The following is a 25,437-nucleotide window of genomic DNA, read 5'->3' on the forward strand; positions in this document are numbered from 1 at the left end:
AATAAAGTTTGTAGAAGAAAATATTATACCACTGTGATTCTAAGGTAAGATTTCTTAACTGAGACACTATGATCCTAAGGTAATATTTCTTAACCAAGACATGAACAGCATCTCTTGTTGGAAACACATCATTAAGAGAATAAAAGAAATGAACCATAGGCTGGAGTGTTTAAGTTTTTGTAATCACACATGCACACATAAGGAAATATATGGCAAGCAACTTGTATCCAGACCCTATGAAGACCATCTACAAAACAAACAAGATAAAGAAACTTTTAAAAAAGGTACGGCAGAACATATCTAGAAAATATGGGTTAATTTAAGATGTAAGAACTAGCTAGTAACAAGCCTGAGCTATCAACTGAGCATTTATATTAATACTAAATCTTTGTGTGGTTATTTGGAAACTGGCTCATGGGACAGAAAGTCTGCCTACATTGGGTATATAAGGCTTTCCTGTTGTCACAGGCTAAATTGGAACAAATTTTCTAATCCAACTTTGCAATAGCTAGGGTGTGTAGGAAAGGTGGGTTACCTTAAGGTCAAGGCATAGAAAGGCCCCTGGTGGGGAGAGGAGATTTTTAAGGGTGAGCATCATGGAGTTGAAGCCACAAACAGATCTAGTACCTTCTGGTATGTTTTCTCTGGAAAGGGCAGAGAAATAGCTAAAATCATTTCTAAAATTCCACTTCATCAGGTTAACTAAGTGTTCTATAAGTATAGCAATGATGAAATAGATGTGCTAAAAATGTATGAAAGATAAAAAATGAGCAACCCAACCCAAACACATTTCCTTCCATTAAATATGTGGTAAGTCACTAAATATACTTTTTGAACCATATGGCAAAACAACAGGTGGTATTTTTTATCATGGAAAATACCCAGTTAATATTTAAGCATGGATATTAATAGGACCAAACTAAAAACAAGCCATGGATGACTGTGTTTAGATCTTTTAATGAGATAAAAGCTAGACTTGGCACTGAAGAGACTGAGTTCAAATCCCTTCTCTTCTGTAGATTTGTGGTGGATGTGTTAGCATATGCTAACCCATCTAGTTTTCCCACAAAGTGCTATCAGGCTAACCCAATAGTGAAAGTCAATGCTTGTCAAATCAAACCTGACTGGAGATGATGCAGAAGGATAATTTTTGCTTTTCTTTTGTGATGGTCGTGAAGTTAGCATCAAGTTCTCATTTGATGGTTCATTTATATTTATTGGAGATTTTTGGAAAGCTAAGGCAGCCAGATAAAGAAGGAATGAAATTGTGGAGTGAATGGTAATTCACAGTCTTCACACACTCTGCTTCCAGTAGGTGGTCGTCACTCGGGGGTCCCATAAGTACATTCTTCAGAGACAATGAGAATAGACTTGCAGTCCTGGGGGTTTGGGTAGTAATCAGAGATCTCTGTCTTTAAAGGGCTGGACTACAGTGTTTCAACCATTTCAATAACAGAAGGAAAAAGAAAAATGTGAAGAAGAAGAGATTGAAGAAAGGTCTTTACAGCTGTGCTCGGTGATGGCAGGGGCTGGGAATGGGGAGTGGGTATGGAGATTAATGGAGAATAGGAAGACCCATAAAATTAAATTGGAATGAGCAGTAAGGCAAAGAATTAAACTTTGGCTACATCACAGTTTGATTTTAGGCAACAAAATGACTCCTGTGATAATGGAAATTGCATTTTGGAGTAAGACGATGTAGAATAGAAAGATCACCCCTGAAACCCACCTATGATATTACTTTCTGCCAAATGTAGCTTTGGGAAACTGTGCCAGTTTGTTCCAAAAGTTTTTGCTGTATGTTTTGTTTCCTTTTTAAGCTTGCCCCCTAACTCTTAATCTTCCTACCTCCAAGTCCATGTCTTTTGGTCATAGACCACTGTATACTCAGCTCTGAAGGAAGTTTCTAGTTAGAAACACAAACAATTGTTTCTTTTCTCAAGATATCATTACATGGATTGGCTAAAGGATCAGGAGAAAGTCCGAGACTCTGGTGTGTCAAACATTTTCACGTTGGCTTTAAGGAAGACTCTTAGGACAAAGCATCCTCTACCTTCCCAAATGTACATTTTTCTTTCACTCATGATCAAGCCGTGTCAGTGATGAGGAAGAAGCTCCACTTTTCTTGATTTAACACTTGGCATTGTCAGTGTACAGCAGATGACCTTTTAACATGCTGACCTCATCAGTCTTTCATCTACTTCCTTCCCAGGTAGTTGACCTCTAACCTCTGGCAGCCATCCTCCTACAGTTATTATGGAACTCATCACTGCCATGACTAAAACCCTGGGAACAGTTCCTTTTCATGCCGTCTGCATTCTGTCAGCTCTTACTCACACAGCTGAGTCTCCTGGGATCCTCTATACAACACATATTTAACCCTCTTGGGAACTCTAGTTCATATGCTAACCTTCCTTTTCAATGTCCCTCCCACTTCCTAGATCACCATAGTCCCTCATTTTCTCACTGAGATTCCATATTTGGTTATAGCAATCACTTTGTGACTCATGCCTTTCCCTTTACGCTCACCTCTAGCGCTCCACTTTTTAAAAAAATGCAAAACAATTTACCAAGGTCAAGCAATTCCTTGTTCAAATACTCTAGTCTTTATTCAAGTTCTTAGCTACACTAAGAATCTAAACTAACCCAGCATCCTCATTTAGAGATGGAGGGTCTCTGATATTTTTCAAGGAAATGTAAATAAAAAACATCTCTTCAGTTTTTTTTTTGAAGGAGCAATTCCTAGTGTAGAGTTGTATTTATTAATCCCATTGATGAAGGTCACTCAAGTATAGTTCACAATAAGTTGGGTGGTGCACACCTTTCGTCCCAGCACTCGGGAGGCAGAGGCAGGCAGATCTCTGTGAGTTCGAGGTCAGCCTGGTCTAGAGAGTGAGTTCTAGGACAGGCTCCAAAAGCTACAGAGAAATCCTGTCTCAAAATAACAAAACAAAACAACAAAAAAGGAAAAGAAAAAGTATAGTCCACAGTAAAACAAATATGAATACACATGGAAACAAGCCTGAATGAATAAGGACCAGTTCAAACTACAAACAAAGGTATGTACTCCCAATGACTTCAAATACCCAATAGTAAGGTAGATAACAGAAAAGAACTACATATATAGCATTCTAGAAAATAAAACAAATATAAATAGGTTTTCACAAGAACCTAAATCCCGAGAGGCGGAGCGGCGGCGGCCAGACGCACAGAGGCGGAGCGGCGGCGGCCAGACGCACAGAGGCGGAGCGGCGGCGGCCAGACGCGGCGGAGCAACACCGCATACAGGAAGAGGCTTTCGGGGACCGGCGCAGAGGCAGACCCAAGCGGCGGGAACAGGCGTGCAATAAGGAGAGCAGATCGCCCTACTACAATTGAATCAAAGAGGTAGGCCTTTGGTTGGCCAGGTCACTGGCACAAGGGGAGCCTGGTCCTGTCCTGAAGATCCTTCAGAGGGGTGAGAGGGTTCTTGGCCTGCAGCAGGAACCACGAAAGAGAGTGAGGGCATTTTGTAAGCGGAGCCCTTGGCCAGCAGGGAAACCTGATCCGGTTTTTAAAGGACCCATTGGATAGGATCAATAGGAGGAGATGGGCAGGCGCCAAGGCAAGAATTCTCCCAATAATCCGAAAAACAACATGAAAACATCAGAACCCAATGATCTTACAACAGAAGTATTTGAACAACCTAACACAGAAGAAATGGAAAAAATCGACTTTATGAAGATAATAGAGTCCCTTAAACAACATGTAAAAAATGCCCTTATAGAAATGGATGAGAAGTATAACAAAAAGTTTGAAGAAATGAGTAAATACGTACATGATACCCTGGGAAACCAAGAAAAAACCATCAAACAGGTAATGGAAACAGTTCAAGAATTGAAAACTGAAATGAAGGCAAAGAAGAAAATACAAACTGAGGACCAGCTGGATATGGAAAATCTAGGCCAACGAGCAGAGTCTACAGAAACAAGCATAATCAATAGAATACAAGAGCTAGAAGAAAGACTCTCAGATGCTGAGGACACCATAGAGAAAATAAACGAACAGATCAAAGAAAACAGCAAAGCCAACAAATTCTCAACACAAAACATTCAGGAACTATGGGACACAATAAAAAAACCAAACCTAAGAATAATAGGAATAGAAGAAGAAGAGTCACAGCTCAAAGGCCCAGAAAATATTTTCAACAAAATTATGGAAGAAAACTTTCCCAACTTAAAGAAAGATATTCACTTAAATATTCAAGAAGCATACAGAACACCAAACAGACTGGATCAAAGAAAAACATCTCCTCGCCATATAATAATCAAAACACAAAATATACAGGTTAAAGAAAAAATATTAAGAGCTGCAAAAGAAAAAGGGCAAGTAACTTATAAAGGTAAACCGATCAGACTTACACCTGACTTCTCGATGGAAACTATGAAAGCCAGAAGGTCCTGGATAGAGGTTCTGCAGAAGCTAAGAGACCATGGATGCAAACCCAAACTACTATACCCAGCCAAGCTATCATTCATTATCAATGGAGAAAACAAAACATTCCAGGATAAGAACAAATTTAAACAATACGTAGCCACAAATCCAGCCCTACAGAAAGTATTAGAAGGAAAATCGCAACCCAAGGAATCCAACACTGCCAACACTGCCTACAATAACCCAGGCATCTAATGACCCTTCACGAGCACATCTCAAAGAAGGGAGACAATCTCTACTACCAAAAGCAATAAGAATAACCGGAGTAAACAACCACTGGTCATTAATATCACTTAATATTAATGGGCTCAATTCACCTATAAAAAGGCACAGGCTAAAAGATTGGATACGAAAACAGGATCCAACATTCTGCTGTTTGCAAGAAACACATCTCAACCACAAAGACAGGCACCTACTCAGAGTAAAGGGTTGGGAAAAGGTGTTTCAAGCAAATGGTCCTAAGAAAAAAGCAGGTGTGGCCATACTAATTTCTAACAAAACTGACTTCAAACTAAAATCAATCAGAAGAGACCGAGATGGTCACTTTATACTCATAACAGGAACAATTCATCAGGAGGAGGTCTCAATCCTGAATATATACGCCCCCAATATAAAAGCACCTACTTATGTAAAAGAAATATTACTAGAACTCAAGGCAGACATCAAACCACACACACTAGTAGTAGGAGACTTCAACACACCTCTCTCTCCAAGGGACAGGTCAATCAGACAGAAACCTAATAGAGAATTAAGAGAATTATTGGAGGTAATGAAGCAAATGGACTTAACAGACATCTATAGAACATTCCACCCAAATAGGAAAGAATATACCTTCTTCTCTGCAGCTCATGGAACCTTCTCAAAAATTGACCACATACTCGGAAACAAAGGAAACCTCCACAGATACAAAAAAATATCAGTGTCCACCTGTGTCTTATCAGATCATCACGGATTAAAATTAGAAGGCAACAACCACGCTGCCCCCAAAAAACCGACAAACTCATGGAAACTGAACAGTCAACTACTGAACCACACCTGGGTCAAGGAAGAAATCAAGAAAGAAATTAAAGTCTTCCTTGAATTTAATGAAAATAAAGGGACAACATACTCAAACCTATGGGACACAATGAAAGCAGTGCTAAGAGGAAAGTTCATAGCACTGAGTGCCCACTTAAAGAAAACGGAGAATGCATACATTGGGGACTTAACAACACACCTGAAAGCTCTAGAAAAAAAAGAAGCAGACGCGCCCAGGAGAAGTAGAAGACTGGAAATAATAAAACTGAGGGCTGAAATCAACAAAATAGAAACACAGAAAACAGTCCAAAGAATCAATGAAACAAAAAGCTGGTTCTTGGAGAAAATCAACAAGATCGACAAACCCCTATCCAAACTAATTAAACGACAGAGAGAGAACACGCAAATAAATAAGATCAGAAATGAAAAGGGGGACATAACCACAGACACAGAGGAAATTCAGAGAATCATTAGATCTTACTACAAAAGCCTGTATGCCACAAAACTGGAAAATACAAAAGAAATGGACATTTTTTTAAATAAGTACCACATACCAAAGCTAAACCGAGACCAGGTGAATGATCTAAATAGACCGGTTTCTCGCGAAGAATTAGAAATGGTTATCAAAAATCTCCCTTCGAAAAAAAGCCCAGGACCAGATGGTTTCAATGCAGAATTCTACCAGAACTTCCAAGAAGAACTAATACCTATACTCCTTAATGTATTTCACAATATAGAATCAGAAGAGTCATTGCCAAATTCCTTTTATGAAGCTACAGTTACCCTGATACCAAAACCACAAAAAGACCCAACCAAGAAAGAGAATTACAGACCGATCTCACTCATGAACATCGACGCAAAAATTTTCAATAAAATACTGGCAAACCGAATCCAAGAACACATAAGAAAAATTATCCATTATGATCAAATAGGCTTCATCCCAGAGATGCAGGGCTGGTTCAACATACGCAAATCTATCAATGTAATCCACCATATAAATAAACTGAAAGAAAAAAACCATATGATCATTTCACTAGATGCTGAAAAAGCATTCGACAAAATTCAACACCCCTTTATGATAAAGGTCTTGGAGAGAATAGGGATACAAGGGTCCTACCTAAATATAATAAAAGCTATTTACAGCAAGCCAACAGCTAACATTAAATTAAACGGAGAAAAACTCAAAGCCATCCCACTTAAATCAGGAACACGACAAGGATGTCCACTCTCTCCATACCTCTTCAATATAGTGCTTGAAATTCTAGCAATAGCAATAAGACAACATAAGGAGATCAAGGGGATTCGTATTGGAAAGGAAGAAGTTAAGCTTTCGTTATTTGCAGATGATATGATAGTGTACATAAGCGACCCCAAAAATTCTACCAAAGAACTCCTACAGCTGATAAACAGCTTTAGTAATGTGGCAGGATACAAGATCAACTCCAAAAAATCAGTTGCCTTCCTATACACTAAGGATAAGGAAGCAGAGAGGGAAATCAGAGAAGCATCACCTTTCACGATAGCCACAAATAGCATAAAATACCTTGGGGTAACCCTGACCAAGGAAGTGAAAGATCTACTTGACAAGAACTATAAGTCTTTGAAGAAAGAAATTGAAGAAGACACCAGAAAATGGAAAGACCTCCCTTGCTCTTGGATTGGGAGGATCAACATAGTAAAAATGGCAATTCTACCAAAAGCAATCTATAGATTCAATGCAATCCCCATCAAAATCCCATCAAAATTCTTCACAGATCTGGAGAAGACAATAATCAACTTTATATGGAAAAACAAAAAACCCAGGATAGCCAAAACAATCTTATACAATAAAGGATTGTCTGGAGGCATTACCATCCCTGACTTCAAACTCTATTACAGAGCTACAGTATTGAAAACAGCTTGGTATTGGCATAAAAACAGAGAAGTCGACCAATGGAATCGAATAGAAGACCCTGACATTAACCCACAAACCTATGAACACCTGATCTTCGATAAAGGAGCTAAAAGTATACAATGGAAAAAAGAGAGCATCTTCAACAAATGGTGCTGGCAAAACTGGATGTCAATCTGTAGAAGAATGAAAATAGATCCATATCTATCACCATGCACAAAACTCAAATCCAAATGGATTAAAGACCTCAATATCAGTCCGAACACACTGAACCTGATAGAAGAGAAAGTGGGAAGTACTCTACAGCACATGGGCACAGGAGACCACTTCCTATGTATAACCCCAGCAGCACAGACACTAAGGGCATCATTGAATAAATGGGACTCCCTGAGGCTGAGAAGCTTCTGTAAAGCAAAGGACACTGTCACTAAGACAAAAAGACAACCCACTGACTGGGAGAAGATCTTCACCAACCCTGCTACTGACAAAGGTTTGATCTCCAAAATATATAAAGAACTCAAGAAACTAGACCGTAAAAGGCTAATCAACCCAATTATAAAGTGGGGCACTGATCTGAACAGAGAATTCTCAACAGAAGAACTTCAAATGGCCAAAAGACACTTAAGGTCATGCTCAACTTCCTTAGCGATCAGGGAAATGCAAATCAAGACAACTTTAAGATACCACCTTACACCTGTCAGAATGGCTAAAATAAAAAACACCAATGATAGCCTTTGCTGGAGAGGTTGTGGAGAAAGGGGTACACTCACCCATTGCTGGTGGGAATGCAAACTTGTGCAACCACTTTGGAAAGCAGTGTTTCGGTTTCTCAGGAAATTCGGGATCAACCTGCCCCTGGATCCAGCAATACCACTCTTGGGAATATACCCAAGAGAGGCCCTATCATACAACAAAAGTATATGCTCAACTATGTTCATGGCAGCATTGTTTGTAATAGCCAGAACCTGGAAACAACCTAGATGCCCTTCAACGGAAGAATGGATGAAGAAAGTATGGAATATATACATATTAGAGTATTACTCAGCAGTAAAAAACAAGGACTTCTTGAATTTTGCATACAAATGGATGGAAATAGAAAACACTATCCTGAGTGAGGTAAGCCAGACCCAAAAAGAGGAACATGGGATGTACTCACTCATATTTGGTTTCTAGCCATAAATAAAGGACATTGAGCTTATAATTCATGTTCCTAGAGAAGCTAAATAAGAAGGTGAATCCAAAGACAAACACATAGGCATCCTCAGGAATATTAACCTTCATCAGGCGATGAAAGGAGACAGAGACAGAGACCCACACGGGAGCACCGGACAGAAATCTCAAGGTCCAAATCAGGAGCAGAAGGAGACGGAGCACGAGCAAGGAACTCAGGACCACGAGGGGTGCACCCACACACTAAGACAATGGGGATGTTCTATTGGGATCTCACCAAGGCCAGCTGGCCTAGGTCTGAAAAAGCATGGGATAAATCCGGACTAGCTGAACATAGCGGACAATGAGGAATACTGAGAATTCAAGAACAATTGCAGTGGGTTTTTGATCCTACTGCACGTACTGGCTTTGTGGGTGCCTAGGCAGTTTGGATGCTCACCTTACGAGACCTGGATAGAGGTGGGCAGTCCTTGGGCTTCCCACAGGTCAGGGAACCCTGATTGCTCTTCGAGCAGATGAGGGAGGGGGAATTGATCGGGGGAGGGGGAGGGAAATGGGAAGCGGTTGTGGGGACGAGGCAGAAATCCTTAATAAATAAATAAATTTAAAAAAATAAAAAAAAAAAAAAAAGAACCTAAATCCCTCCAAAGGTTTGAAAATTGGGTCAGAAGTCCAAATGCAACATTTAAGGAAGAAATTATTAGTGCAATTAGAAATATACCAATGGAGGCAGAAGACATTGGAAGATAGGGCTAAATAGCTTTGAAAATTTATTTGCTCATATGTGTATATTTGTGTATATGTCTTATGGTATATGCACACATGTGTGTATTGGTACCCATAGAGCAGAAGAGGGAGACAGATGTCCTCCTTTGTCATGCTCTGCCTACCTTTGAGGCAGGGTCTTGTCCCCAATCTGGGGCTCTGTTCTCAACTAGCCTGGAACCCAGAAGTGCTTAGTCATTTTCCTGTCTTTGCTCCCTTTGGAGCTGGGGTTACAAGCATTTTCAGGGTTGGTCAGCTGGCTATGTGGGTGTTGGGATACAAACTCTAGTTTTCATAACTTAGAGCAAGCACACTTTAACTTCTGGGCCACTCTCCATCCACTATATAATAATTTAAGAATGTCATCTAGAGAGAATTTAAACGATAGGGAAAACAGAATAAGAAGGTGTAGTAGACACCTAGCAGGAGTCATAAAGAGAAAGAAATAGAACGTAGAGTGTGACAATCAGAGTTCCTGGAGCTTGAAAGAAAGATGAGTCCAGTGATGGGGACGAGGGAAACAGTTTCACCCAGTATAAGAGTGAAGATGGTGATCACAGCTATGGGAATCAGAGTCAACTTGAGACAAAGAAAAATCTTACCAGTAGCCAGAGAGGAAAACTATCACAAGGAGAAGACAATTGTACCAACAGCAGACTTTTCCCTAGTGATAATTTTGTGATCAAATATCAAGACCCAAATATTCTAAGGGTTGAAAGAAAAATGGCTATATACATTCTCAATATACCCACATATGTGTCCTAAGCTAAGTGAATCTGAAAGAATGAGGAGACAATCACTGCTTTTAGGGTACGGGGAGACTTGTTTGTGAGCATCTTTTATCATAAATAAGCCCATGGAGGAACTTCTAATGATTATGTCTAATATAAAGACTATATAAAAATCAACTCAACAGCAATGGCTATAAAGATGCAAAAATGATGTATTGACCCCATAAGCAACATAAGAAGCATGGTGTCTTTATAAGTTGATTTAAAAATAAAATTTAATTTGTGAAATATAAAATAGATTAAATTAAACTGCCAGGCATTGCTGGAAGTATTGCTCCAGACAGATTCAATGACCTGGTATAAAAGTGTAAAGTTGGCCCCAAGACAAGACTGTAACCACTTGTTGTTCAAACAGGTGGCCCTGGATAGCCTGGGCTATCTTTATTTATACAGTTTCAATGGCTTGTTTAAACAGTTTTACAGTTTTGCTTCATAAATTTCTAAAAATGATTACAGTAATTACCAGTTCATTGATTTTTCCCTTTTTGTCTCCCAACTCTCCCACCAGTGGCCGTTGCCTTTTTTGTCTGTATCTCTCCTGTTAGAAGTATAAAAAGCTTTGTAAACTACAAAGGGTCTTTTTGAACTAGGCACACCGAAAGGTAGAAGAGTGTACCCAGTTGGCTGCAAGTGGGGCTACAGTGTTATGCAGGGTGAGAGACAGGTTTGTCTCTTGTGGTTAATATTTAAATATTACATGGTAGCGTCTGAGTTTTCATGATCAACTCACCAGTCAAAGCTGGATCAGTCCATTCTACATTTTGTACTACTCTATCTCCTCTGTGGATATACTAGTTTTTTTTTTATTTATCCTATATACAACATAACTTGGAAACTTATTTTTAATAGTTGGCATTGCTTGCCCCTTGTCCTTACGTCTATCTCTCTTAACTTCTTAGGGTATTGGCACAGTTATTAGAAATGAGGGATCTGTGGGTTTCTATGATTCTGCTTCATTCCCTGTTCCTAGACTTTCCCCATTAACTCCTGATACCACATACTTAATAACATTTCTCAAAGACTCTTGTTAAACCAGTCTTCCAAGAACAGTTATGTGTATATGTAATATTAAACTTCATGAGTTACTGTGACTCATTCAGGCCAAAAGTATGACTAGCATGGTGAAAGAAAGGAGAGCACGTAGCACATATACTCCCAGGGTCATGCCAGAATCATGCAGCAAACTGTCTTCTGATCCTTGCCACGTGGGTCAGGGTCTCCAGGGTCTTGCCCCAAGGAGAGCCATTTTTGCTATTCTTAGGCCTTGGTCCCGAAAGAAGTCATATATCTCCTGCCAAGGCATTACTGGTATGTAAGTCAGACATAGGGCTGGTTAGAGTCTGTACTCTAAGCTCTTAATTAAAATAAAATATTTTAATATTTGTACTTCAATAAATTATCATGTGTGAAAATTTCCAAGAGTGAATTGTCAATTACAGAAACAGGACACATAACTTTAAACCAGCTTCAAGTAGACTGTGTAATAAATAAACTCACAATCTATGATAAGAAACCAAAGGTATAGATAGTAGAAGAGTAGAAATGAGTCTAAAATACCATTGCTTATAATAAATAAAAACATGTTAAATATGTCAATTAATCAGAGATTGTCATATTGGGTAAAACCCCAAATCTAAGGTAATAAGAGGCAACAACCAAAATTTAGAGATACAAAAAAGTTGAATCTTAAGGGTAAAAAAAAGAATAGATAGATGTTCTCTTCAGCAAATGTGGAGGAACTATGTTAAGGACAAACAAACCTTAAAAACAACAACAACAACAACAACAAAAACAAAAAGAGTGGGTGAAATTACTGACCTCATTGTAAGAATTTCAGTTTGCCTGGTAAGGGAATATACAACCATTCTGAGTTTAATCTGACCCAGTAAAATTGCATAAAAATATGAAAAGATAGGAAAATTGTGAGCTTGAGCCCTACCTTTGCCGTGTAGTGAGTTGTTAGACCGTGAACCATATTGTTCAGAAGTGGGGACATGCAGGAAGGAAGAACCCTAGAGTTACAAGAATGAATGGAGAGAATTCTTATCCTGGTGGAAGATTGGAACCTGCCTATTTTAATTACTAGTCCAAAGACTCATAGATGAAGATATAGAAGAATGGCAATCTATTTTTAGAACTACAAACATACATCTATAAACTCCAACCTTAAAAATTAAAATATTACTATATTCAAGCACATGAGATTTTCATAAGAAGGATAAAAAGTAAATCGCAAAATATTTTAGAAACTGCTGCTGCACAGAACATAATGTTTTAGTACACTGAAGTTAGCATAAAAGCATGCAACAAAATGAATTAAAATTACTACATTTTAGAAATTAATAAGATGGCCTGCTAATCATTCATAGATCAAAGAAATATCATAATTAAAACATAAAGCTCACTTGTAACTGAGTGAAACTAGCAATATTATATATCAAAACTTATGAGATGTGGGAAAAAACAGACCAAGAAAACCGTTTACAACACAAAATGACTACACTGGAAAAGAAAAGAAGCTAAAATTAATGACATAAATATCCAACTTAATAAGACCTCAAATATTTGAATCTCAGGACAATATGATATTTTCATTGGAAATTATCAAGAGCTTTTATTCATGTGGATCATAACTATTAATATTTATAAGATTAGAAGTTATAATTTTATGTCATTTATTAACTCATTTAATTCAGTAAGCTGATTACATATTAACCTTATATTTTAATGAAAGTATTTCTCTCGGAAAAAAGGATAGCATTGGTTTGATTTTACATTATTAGAAATATAATCAACCTTTCGTGATTTGCTGGTTTGAAGTATATGAAAAACACCTGACCTCATCCAGGCATGCTTCAGGAAAACAGCCTTTTCCTAGGAATGCCAGTACTGTCCTTTGATACTCAGCCAAGACTCTACCAGAGGCAAGCACTCACAGGCTGACAGCAAGCCCGGAATCTGAAACCACATCAGTTGCTCTTTCATGCTCTATCACACTAAGGTCTCTTGATATATTTTGCATTTTGAATGAAGGCCTTACCCCTGTGGGATTTTCTAATATCACTTGTTGATCATCGGCAGAATATTTATAGACTGAGGTGCACAGCTCTCTTAAACGTTGGCATATTTCATCATACTACATGGAAAACCCCACATTTGCAACCACTCATCTCATGAAACACTTTGGATGAATTGACAAGCGGTCAAATTCAGGGAGTAGTCAAATATACTTTCTGAGAATTTCACTTGAAAGTTCATATTTTAATTGTGTTAATAAATAAATTAGCTATGTGCATTGACGTGATAGCCATGATTTATTTAATTTGATAAACTCTCTAATATACCAAGCTGAATATTCATAGTTTATATTACTAGTTCTTGGAAGTAACAGTTTTCTTTGGAAAATGGTTAGTTCAGCTGGCAACTCAATAATCACAGAAGTGATTTTTCTTAAAACTCCCATCATATGTTAAAACAGAGCAGAACTGCTTTATGAGAAAATCTCAGCTCATTAGACAGTATTAAACAGACATGTAAGTAGGGACCGAGACTTAGTAAAATTCCATTTTCGTTATTTTAGTAAGGACAATTTAATTTTATTATTAAGTGTTCATATATGTTGTATATGGTAGTGTGCATGCCACACATACATGTAGGGGTCAGAGGAGAATGTTTGGGAGTCACCAGGCTTGGTGACAGTCATCTTTACTCCCTGAGCCATCTTGCCAGTGAGGACATTCTTAGGTGAACAGATCTTCAGTCTAGAGTCTACAGGAGTGATGCAGCTGAACACTGTCTTGAGTTGCTGAGGTACCACTCATTGACTCTATCCTTGGTTTCAGGTTGGCATTTCCATGTTTATAGCAAACACATTGAATAGCATCCTATCATAAATATCCATTTATTAAAATATCCATTTTATTAAAAATACTTTTTACCTTTGTTGTATCCTTAAAAGTCCTTTGTGACTTCACGGAACTCTATAGACTACATCCTTAAAACTCAAGAGTTAGGAGCCAGGTGATGGTGGCACACACCTTTAATCTCAGCACTTGGGAGGCAGAGGCAGGTGAATCTCTGTGAGTTTGAGGCTAGCCTGGTCTACAAGATCTACTGCCGGGATAGGCATAAAAAACTACAGGGAAACCCTATCTCAAAACAAAAACAAACAAACAAACAAACAAACAAAAAACCAACAAAGAAAGAAACCAAAATAACAACCCCTCCAAAAAAAAACACCCCCCCCCAAAAAAAAGAAAACTCAAGAATGAGACTATTGCTTTAGAATTAATCTTGTTCCTCTTTTTTTTTTTTTTTTTTTAGATAGGGTCTCAAGTAGGCTAGACTGGCCTCAAAAATGGGTTACATAATTGAAGATGACCCTTAATTCCTAATCCTCCTGCCTCTGCTTCCCCAGTTCTGCTATTACAGGCATGTGCCATCACATGGGGATTTACCCTTATTTTTAAATAAAGTTTTATTGAATACAATCATGTCTATTCCTATAAATATTGTCTATGGCAACTTTTCTGCAACAGTGGCACAAATGGTATAGTTAAAATGAAAGTTATGTGGCTCACAAAACCTAAACTATTGACAAAGTATTACTATTCTGAATTCATAAAGAATTTGTACACAAAGACCCAACCAAGAAAGAGAATTACAGACCGATCTCACTCATGAACATCGACGCAAAAATTCTCAATAAAATATTGGCAAACCGAATCCAAGAACACATTAGAAAAATTATCCATTATGATCAAGTAGGCTTCATCCCAGAGATGCAGGGCTGGTTCAACATACGCAAATCTATCAATGTAATCCAGCATATAAATAAACTGAAAGAAAAAAACCATATGGTCATTTCATTAGATGCTGAAAAAGCATTTGACAAAATTCAACACCCCTTTATGATAAAAGTCTTGGAGAGATTAGGGATACAAGGATCATACCTAAATATAATAAAAGCTATTTACAGCAAGCCGTCAGCTAACATTAAATTAAATGGAGAAAATCTCAAAGCCATCCCACTAAAATCAGGAACACGACAAGGATGTCTACTCTCTCCATACCTCTTCAATATAGTTCTTGAAGTTCTAGCAATAGCAATAAGACAACATAAAGTGATCAAGGGGATTCGTATCGGAAAAGAAGAAGTTAAGCTCTCGTTATTTGCAGATGATATGATAGTATACATAAGCGACCCCAAAAACTCTACCAAAGAACTCCTACAGCTGATAAACACCTTTAGTAATGTGGCAGAATACAAGATCAACTCCAAAAAATCAGTGGCCTTCCTATACACTAAGGATAAGGAAACAGAGAGGGAAATTAGAGAAGCATCACCTTTCACGATAGCCACAAATAGCATAAAATATCTTGGGGTAACTCTGACCAAGGATGTGAAAGATCTATTTGACAAGAACTTTAAGTCTTTGAAGAAAGAAATTGAAGAGGACACCAGAAAATGGAAAGATCTTCCTTGCTCCTGGATTGGGAGGATCAACATAGTAAAAATGGCAATTCTACCAAAAGCAATCTATAGATTCAATGCAATCCCCATCAAAATCCCATCAAAATTCTTCACAGATCTGGAGAAGACAATAATTAACTTTATCTGGAAAAACAAAAAACCCAGGATAGCCAAAACAATCTTATACAACAAAGGAGCGTCTGGAGGCATTACCATCCCTGACTTCAAACTCTACTACAGAGTATTGAAAACAGCTTGGTATTGGCATAAAAACAGAGAAGTCGACCAATGGAATCGAATAGAAGACCCTGACTCTACAACACATGGGCACAGGAGACCACTTCTTACGTACAACCCCAGCAGCACAGATATTAAGGACCTCATTGAATAAATGGGACCTCCTGAGACTGAGAAGCTTCTGTAAAGCAAAGGACACTGTCGCTAAGACACAAAGGCAACCCACTAACTGGGAGAAGATCTTCACCAACCCTGCAACTGACAAAGGTCTGATCTCCAAAATATATAAAGATCTCAAGAAACTAGACCGTAAAAGGCTAACCAACCCAATTATAAAATGGGGCATTGAGCTGAACAGAGAATTCTCAACAGAAGAACTTCAAATGGCCAAAAGACACTTAAGGTCATGCTCAACTTCCTTAGCGATCAGGGAAATGCAAATCAAGACAACTTTAAGATACCATCTTACACCTGTCAGAATGGCTAAAATAAAAAACACCAATGATAGCCTTTGTTGGAGAGGTTGTGGAGAAAGGGGTACACTCATCCATTGCTGGTGGGAATGCAAACTTGTGCAACCACTTTGGAAAGCAGTATGGCGGTTTCTCAGGAAATTCGGGATCAACTTACTCCTGGACCCAGCAATACCACTCTTGGGAATATACCCAAGAGAGGCCTTATCATACAACAAAAGTATATGCTCTAAGTTGTTCATAGCAGCATTGTTTGTGATAGCCAGAACCTGGAAACAACCTAGATGCCCTTCAATGGAAGAATGGATGAAGAAAGTATGGAATATATACATATTAGAGTACTACTCAGCAGTAAGAAACAAGGACTTCTTGAATTTTGCATGCAAATGGATGGAAATAGAAAACACTATCCTGAGTGAGGTAAGCCAGACCCAAAAAGAGGAACATGGGATGTACTCACTCATATTTGGTTTCTAGCCATAAACCAAGGACATTGAGCCTATAATTAGTGATCCTAGAGAAGTTAAATAAGGAGAACCCAAAGAAAAGCATATAGGCATCCTCCTGAATATTAACCTTCAGCAAGAGATGAAAGGAGACAGAGACAGAGACCCACATTGGAGCACAGGACTGAAATCTCATGGTCCAAATCAGGAGCAAAAGGAGAGAGAGCACGAGCAAGGAACTCAGGACCGCAAGGGGTGCACCCACACACAGAGACAATGGGGATGTTCTACTGGGAACTCACCAAGACCAGCTGGCCTGGGTCTGGAAAAGCCTGGGATAAAACCGGACTCTCTGAACATAGCGGACAATGAGGACTACTGAGAACTCAAGAACAATGGCAATGGATTTTTGATCCTACTGCACGCACTGGCTTTGTGGAAGCCTAGGCAGTTTGGATGCTCAACTTACTAGACCTGGATGGAGGTGGGGGTTCCTTGGACTTCCCACAGGGCAGGCAACCCTGATTGCTTTTCGGGCTGAGCGGGGGGGGGGGGGACTTAATTGGGGGAGGGGGAGGGAAATGGGAGGCGGTGGTGGGGAAGAGACAGAGAACTTTAATAATTAAATAAATTTTAAAAAAAAGAATTTGTACAATGTTAATAAGAAAAAGTCAATCAAATTGTAAATGGGTAAAATACTTGAACAAGCCTATCACAGATGGAAAAAATGCTCAAAATCATTAGTGATCAAAAAATCAAAATTAAATCTATGATAAATTATAATTCATACATACTAGATTAGCTAAAATTAAGAAGTCTGAAATACCAACTATTAGTGACAATGTGGTAAAACAAACAGATATGGTAAAACTATACAGACTAAAAATTGTCGGGCAACTTCAGAAAACTACAATGTGAAATCAGGCATTTCTATTCTTTAGACCTGAGATTATTGGCTTGAGAGCTTTCAGCCTGGATATAGTGGCACACTAATGCATTGCAAAGTCATAGAAGTGCTACTTGGGTTGTTGACCAGGGCTCAGGCTAGAGTGTGCCACCCTGCAAATAGATTGGGAGAAGTCTCGGTACAACGAGGTGATGTTTAAAGAATGTTCATAATCTCTTAACTAGGTATGGTATTAATATAGTGTTCATAAAAGTTTTTGCCTCCTAGGTTAATGTCATGACCCTGCTAGGCTGTGATTTGGTTTTAGAAAAGCACAGAGATTGCCAGTTCGTATGTGTAGTGTATGTATGTGTTTGTGTGCACATTCCTGTTCTTGTGGACAGAGACTTTTGAGACAGAGACTCCTACTGAACCTAGAACTCACCACTTGGCTACACTGGCTTGTCAATGAGATCCAGGAATCCTGTTTCCCTTCAAAGAGCTAAGGCACCACATCCAACTTTTACACGGATGTTTGGGATCTCAACTCAGGTCATCATTTTTGTTTATCGTAGTCACTGTGCCTGCCTCTGGACCATGTCTTACAGAGAGACAATTGAGACTTAAGAAAGCGAATGGTTTTGAAAAGTACTATGCATTCATATGTCTTAAAGAAACACACATAAAACTACTTTTAAACGTAACCTAGTTGCTCAGTGTTCTGGTATGAATGAGGATATAGGCTCATATATATGAATGCTTGGTCATTAAGGAGTAATACTATTTGACAGGGATTAGGAGGCGTGGCCTTGTTGGAGGAAGTGTATCATTGGGAGTGAGTTTCCAGGTTTCAAATGGTCAAACCAAAGGCAGCGTTTCTCTCTCTCTTCTGCCTGTGGATCTGGATGTAGAACTCTCAGCTCCGTCTCTAGCACCATGTCTGCCTTCATGCCACTCTACTTCTTGTCATAATGGAAGAAACCTCTGAACTGTAAGCCAGCCCTTGTTAAATGTTTTCCTTTATAAGAGTTACCATGGTCATGGTGTCTCTTCACAGCGATAGAACATTGAATACAACACACAGGTAGCTTTTCATATTATAACTGTGTGGCCTCTTCTCATTCATCCACCATATTAGATTATCTAAACTGATCAGGTCAAGCTTGACGAATTTATTCTGAATGAGCCATGCTAAACGTCATGTACTATCTTATTTGCAAATCCAGTTCTTGATACATCTCTGAATTTCAATCCAAGTATTAAAGTTAATTTTACAGAACTCCATACTGTAGACATCCACAGCCAGACCGCAGGAAGGCTTTGCCATCTCACTGATGGGCTGTATTGAGTCCTTGACACAACTGTGCCCATGATGACAATACACATTCACATAGGACTTCAACTTCTATTTATACATTACCTCAAAGTTTGCCCAGATCTCCACATACAACAGTTTCTGGTCTATGACTTTACACATTTATTCAATTACTTAAGCTAGAGTTAAAAAAAAAAAACCTGTAGTAATAAGAGCGGTGGGGCTGCGTCCCCAGCCGCCTGGCTAGCTTATGCCCCGAAATAACAACACACAAATTGTATTCTTTTAAACACTGCTTGGCCCATTTCTATCTAGCCTCTTCTTGGCTAATTCTCACATATTAATCTAGTCCATTTCTAATCAGCTGTGTAGCTCCACGAGGTGCGCTTACCAGGAAGATTCTAGCCTACGTCCATCCTGGGTCAGAGCTTCATTGCGTCTGCCTCAGAGAGAGGGGAGCATGGCGTCTCTGCTCCTGAGAGCAGAGCGGTTGAGTCTGACCTCACTTCCTCTTCCTCCCAGCATTCTGTTCTGTTTACTCCTCCCACCTATGTTTTAACCTATGAGGGCCAAGCAGTTTCTTTATTGCTTAATCAATGAAATCAACAGATTGATATATGACACTCCCACATCAAAAACCCTTGTTTATTTTGAACCCTATGTTGAAACTAAAGTTTGTGTTTGTATTCTCCAATGAAGCCTACAACCTACTGGCGAAACATCAGAAGAAAAGAAAAGTCTGAATTTTCTTTCTTCAAACTTATGTCTTCCCAGATTCATGGTGAGTTGGTTAGATGCACAGGGTGGCGTCTTCTAAAGAATGGCCAGAGTAATTTCTCTGCTTAGCTTCTGACGAGACTTTTAGTTTGAATTCATGTGCAAACTGGAATAACTCACAGGTGGGTTTCTGTCTTAGTTACTGCCCTCATTATCATGATTATCATCAGCAATTATACTGTTATTTTAAATCAAATATAGATTAATTTTTTGCTTTCCAGCTGCTGTGAGGAGTCCAGAGAAAGCTCAGGGCCTGTCACAAAGAAGGGAATAAAATGATCAGTTGGTAGACAGGCACAGGTGTTGGAACTCCACTTGCCTGGGGGGAAGATGTCAAGTCACTCTTCTCAGCATGTCTGCTTCAGAAAGAATAAAGAATGGCCATTCAATTAGGGAGAATCCCATTACTGCTGTTTTTATAAATGGATGTGGTGTCAAAGTGTCTTCTGTGCTCTTATGTTTACACTTGAAGGCTTGTTCTTTGCTCTCAGCCTTCCTCAGAGAACCTTATATTGTGTAGCAGGCAAAGTTAATGCAGAAACTTGGAACTGGCCCTAGTACTGCAAATAAGTGACTCATGCATGGCCCTTAATGAGGCATCTATATCATCCCCTCCAAAGTCATGCAAGAAGAGGTAGAAAGAATGTGAGACCAGAAGAGGAAAAGCTGTGCTTTGCAAAGACATCTTTTAGACATCACATGGTCAACATGCCCATGAACCTGCAGCAGGCATAGTTAGCCACATAAGATCTGTGTGAAATGCATCTGTCAACATTTCATCATAAATGGAGGAGGGTAAGGACTCATAAGACCCCAGACCTCTCTGAGAAAGTTACTAGTTCCTGGGGGAGGGTGCCATTTTCTTTGGTGGTATAGCCAATGATAAATTGCCATGCTCCAGTAAATAAGTACCAAGTTACTCTTGTATAGTGTAAAGATTTGTTACGTGTATTGGTTTAATAAAACATTGATTGGCCTAGTCACCAGCCAGACACAAAGGAAGCAAGACGAGAATGCCTTACTGAAAAAAGGTACCACGTCGCATGGCTAGACATAGATAAGAACTATGGATTAGTTTAAATTGTAAGATCTAGTTAGTAATAAGTCTGAGCAATAGGCCAAAGAGTTTATAATTAATATAAACCTCTGTGTGTTTCTTTGGGGCTGAAAGGATGCAGGACCATGGAGGACAGAAACTTCCATCTATATCAAGTCATATTCATTTAAACACTCTAGTTAAATTCAGTGGATCACCAAAGCAAAGAAAGTAAAAAGAAGGCAGGTTATGAAGGTCGAAGAATGATCTGTTGGCAAGAAAGATTCTGGTGGGAAGAGAGAGGGGATAAAAGAGGGTAATGTGGAAGTAAAAATGACAAAAATGTATTAAAGACATGTGTGAACCTCTGGAAGCATACCATGTGTATGGGAACCAGTTTATGCAATGGAAGTCTTGCAGGTTCAGCCATGGACAGCCAGCTGAGCACTGCGAATTCTTTCCATATAACAACTTTTCTATAAATTTATATTTATTTTTATGTGATATACATTCACATATTATTGTTCTAGAGAAGCCTTAGGGGATGTCAAGGAACCTCACTGCAGAGATGAGAAATCAGAAGGAAGTGAGGTCAGATTTCCTCTCTAGGTCTTATAGCTTGGGACAGTCAAAGTCAATTCCCAAGTCATGTGACCTCTTAAATTTTAATTCTTTCCTAATTGACTTTGCAAAACAATGAGGTCTCTGTCTTGATCATTGTCTTCCATTAATCTTAGCAACTTGGAAGTCTCTTATCTCTATGAGGCAAAGTCTCTTTGGAGTGATCCTAGCTCATAGTAAACCTTAATGAACTATCCCTTTTCTTCCAGCAAATTGTATCCATCCCTGAACCACAAAGACAGTGCCAAAAAATGACTCATATCAGTAATGACCTTGTGAAGGGTTTGATTACTCTTAGCTCATGCTCCAATACTTTTCCTATCTTCTGCATTTATCATAGTTCAGCATGACAACCAGCTAGGGGAAAAGTCTTCGTTTACCAAGCATGACGAGACTCTCAGCACATTCTTAAGATGAGACATGTTTGATTAATACATTTTAAGTCTTTATTGGCTTTATGCTAGTATTAGAGTCACAGTTTCATTATGACATTTCCAAGCAGGGTGTGCATTTTCCCTCTCTGCTGGCAGTTTTCTCCCCCATTCCCATTCTCCCTCCTGTGGTTCCCTTCCTTCTTACACCTGCTTTCCTGTCATATGGTATCAATACTTTCTAAAGACTTGGAAACAAACTTTTTCCCTTACCATACAATCAAACTTCTACTTTCTCTGTACACTATAATGAACTGTTTTCCAATATTGTGTTTCTTTGGTTGTATTATAACTTTTTGTCCCTTGAACTTTAATTGTAGTGTAATGTGTACCAAAGAAGAATATACTAAGTACTATTGTTTACTCAGGAATTGAAGGGGCATACAAGACGTCCTAAAAAAGTCTTAAGCATATATATTAAAAAATGCATAGAATATCCAGGATTAGACTTGCAATTTGGAAAATCAGAGAGGGGACATTTATGTCAAAGTAGAATTAAGTAGGGAGAAGCCAGACCAGGCAGTTAGCTTGGGCCAAAAGTTTATATATGCTGGTGTCACACTGACATAAGTGTGTTCTCTGTGATTGTTCATAAGGATATTAGGCTCATCAGAGCAACGGTCTCAGAACTGACGGCAGTGGAGGTGATGACAGACAGCTGTCATGGTATTGGCACCATGCTTCCTTTACCAGCTTCCGAACGCAGGGACGTAGACCAACCCCATGAGGAAATTTCAGAATGAGCAAAGGAAGATGGAAAGATTAAACTATGATGACAAAAAAACACCAGTGATTTGAGTTTATTCCCTTTTTTCCTTTCATTGCATCTTCTCCCCATTCATTATTATTTTCATGTTAGTCTTAGAATTGTATGTGTGTGTGTGTGTGTTTTGAGTGCTAACTTGGCCAAGTCAGTGTATGTTGTTATGGATTATGTTGGTGAGGGTCCCAGTGCGTAGGACCTGTCCATTTAGGCTGGTTCTCTTCTGTTCAGACACTTGGTGTTTCTAAGAATTTCTTGATGGAAGAAATACCTTTCACTGTACTATCTGAGTTCCAGAAATGCAAGCCTTATATTCCATCCCTGCCCAGCAAAGCTTTTGGGATTGAGAGCAAAGGATTGGAGCTAAAAGACACGCATCCAGCCACACTGAAGATCCATTGTGAATGACATGAGAAAAACAAATTTTCATGCAAATCAAAAAGTAACAAACAAAACGAAGCCCCAAGGATGAAATAATTCCTCAATCAAAAATCACTTTGGTTGAAATATGTACGGATACCTGCGTTTGCAAGAGCAGAAATATGAGCCTGAAAAAGAACGAGAGTCCCCGCCAACAAATAAATCTTGACTACCGTTCGTAGTACTCAGAAGTTTTCCAGACGAGATTTAAACATACATTTTGTGAGCATGCAGAAATGACAGAGATTTAGGCTGGTCCACCTACACCCTGCCCTTACACTGGCCTCATTTTTACCTGGTCTTTTCAGTCACACATGCACCATGAGTACACTGTAATCTGGGGTAATCCTGAGGAATCAGACAAGCATCGTTCTGTTTACCTCCTGTCCTTCAGGTGGGAAAGGTGCCCTTTTTGTTAGAGCAGACTCCTCGTGAAAGCAAACAAAACAAAACAGAAAACAAGCAAACAGAACTCAGACACCTCCCAAAACTGCTAGTGCCTGCAATCTAGAAGCACCCCAGGGAAGAGCGACTTCAGTGGACAGGAAAAATACTGTGACTTTGCTAATTTGCAAATTTTGAGAAACCTTTGCTAAAACCTTCCTAAAAGGAAGACGCAGGTCCAGAATGGTATTATACTGCCTGCTGTTTACAATGGTAGAGGACACAGGACCTTAAGAGAGGGTGTCAGGGTGGCTATTTGAAGTTGTTAGGGCTGCTGAACTGGTTAACTGGTGGAGCAGGTGGTGCCCACGAACCTGTTCTGAGGACAGCTCTTCCACTCCGGCCCCCTTGAAGACTGAGGTCAAGCCCTTTGCAGACTCTGCCGTGGTAAGTGATTAACAAAACTAAGTTGTAATTGGTGGACAGCTGCCTGCTGACGGCCTTGTCTCTGATTCTAGGCGCTGACCTTGGTCTGTATCATAGCTGGGGAATCTGTGGGACTGCACAAACTGTAAATGGGTTGCGGGCAGTTTCCTGTTTTCATTCAGATGTGTACAAATTACCTCAACATGCCCCCCCCCTTTTTTTCCCAGAAAACACTGAGGTCTGAAAGAAACTCTTGTTACACTGTTGCCACTTAGGTTTCACTGAGCCTGCATTATCTACTCACAGCCTTAATGACTTCCTGCTGAGAGAGGTTCTGTAGCCTTCTTGGCAGCAGGGCTAAGAATAGCATTAAATGCAAGGTTATCTAGGCATTACACCCACTGTAACATGCAATTAACTCTCCTCTTCCATTTTCATTACACAATTATTCATTAATGTCAATTTAATTTTATGCATTGTTCTACATGACCGAAGGCTGATTACGGGCCTTTTCACTCCAATATCCCAAGTTAACTGGTGCCAGCCACACTCAGGGCTGCCTAATTGCAATTTAGCTCAGACAATTCCTCCCATTTTTGCCCTCCAGTAATGGAACAACAGATCATGGCCAGGTAAAGATTTTAAGGTGGAAATAAAGCCCAAGCTACACAAACGCTAAAGTTCACAAAAGGGTTCTTCGCCTCCACTCCTTCCAGTTTACGGAATAAAGACTTTCTGGGAGAAAAATAAGTGATGGAAGTTTTTCCTTTGTTATTATTTCAATTTTCTTTTTAAAGCATGAAGGTTTTGAGAATTGTAGGTTAGTAGTTTTAGCATCACTACCCATGTGGCAACAGACTCCAGGTCTGAGGACCACACTAAACTCCCTCACTTCAGCAACACCACTGGGATGGAAGGTCACCCTATCCAGACCAGGGAACTGTGAACCCCAATATGGATTCGAGGGGAACACTGGCCATATATATGCTTCATAGGAGGATACTTGTTTATGTTATTGCTACTTCAGAGGGTTCTGAAGTTCAGCCTTTCTGGTCATTTGAGGGCTTTCTGAGCAGCCCCAGGAGGTAGCCAAGGAAAAGAACTTTGCTTCAAAGCTTTTCACTGTGTCTTTCTCCACATCCTGGTAAGTTCAGGAGATCTCTACCTTCAAATCCTCGCAGGGGACACAGACTGGAAGTCTGCCTCTAGTCCTCGCTCTTCTCTGTGTCCAGGGAACTCGCGTCATTGTTTCCTCTGCACAAACAGCGAGCATCAGCCTTTCTAGTTTTAGAAAAAGAAATTAGCAGACCATTGCCAAAAATGAAGATTAAAAGAACGATTAATGAGCACGCTCGCTCACCTCTTCTCTGCCTTCCGCTGGCAGTGACTGAGAAGTCTAGGGGAAGGTGAGTCTGGGATAAGGAAACCTGCACAACCACGTCAGGGAGCGCATCTCCGTGTCCTCTCCCACAAAGAGTTACTGGGTTTGTTTCAATTCAGAGTTCAGAGCTAACTTCTTTGCAGGCTCCAAATAGTCCCAATAATGAGTAGACAGATGTGGTTAAGCGACAAATGATGCCCAGGGCTAGGCAGCCAGATCCCTTTTCTAAAGCAACAATTAAGCAAACAAGGTACAAACAGG

The sequence above is a fragment of the Microtus oregoni genome, unplaced genomic scaffold (assembly GCF_018167655.1).
Source record: "Microtus oregoni isolate MIOR12 unplaced genomic scaffold, Mior012 000000F_ref0000247, whole genome shotgun sequence".
NCBI lineage: Eukaryota > Metazoa > Chordata > Mammalia > Rodentia > Cricetidae > Microtus > Microtus oregoni.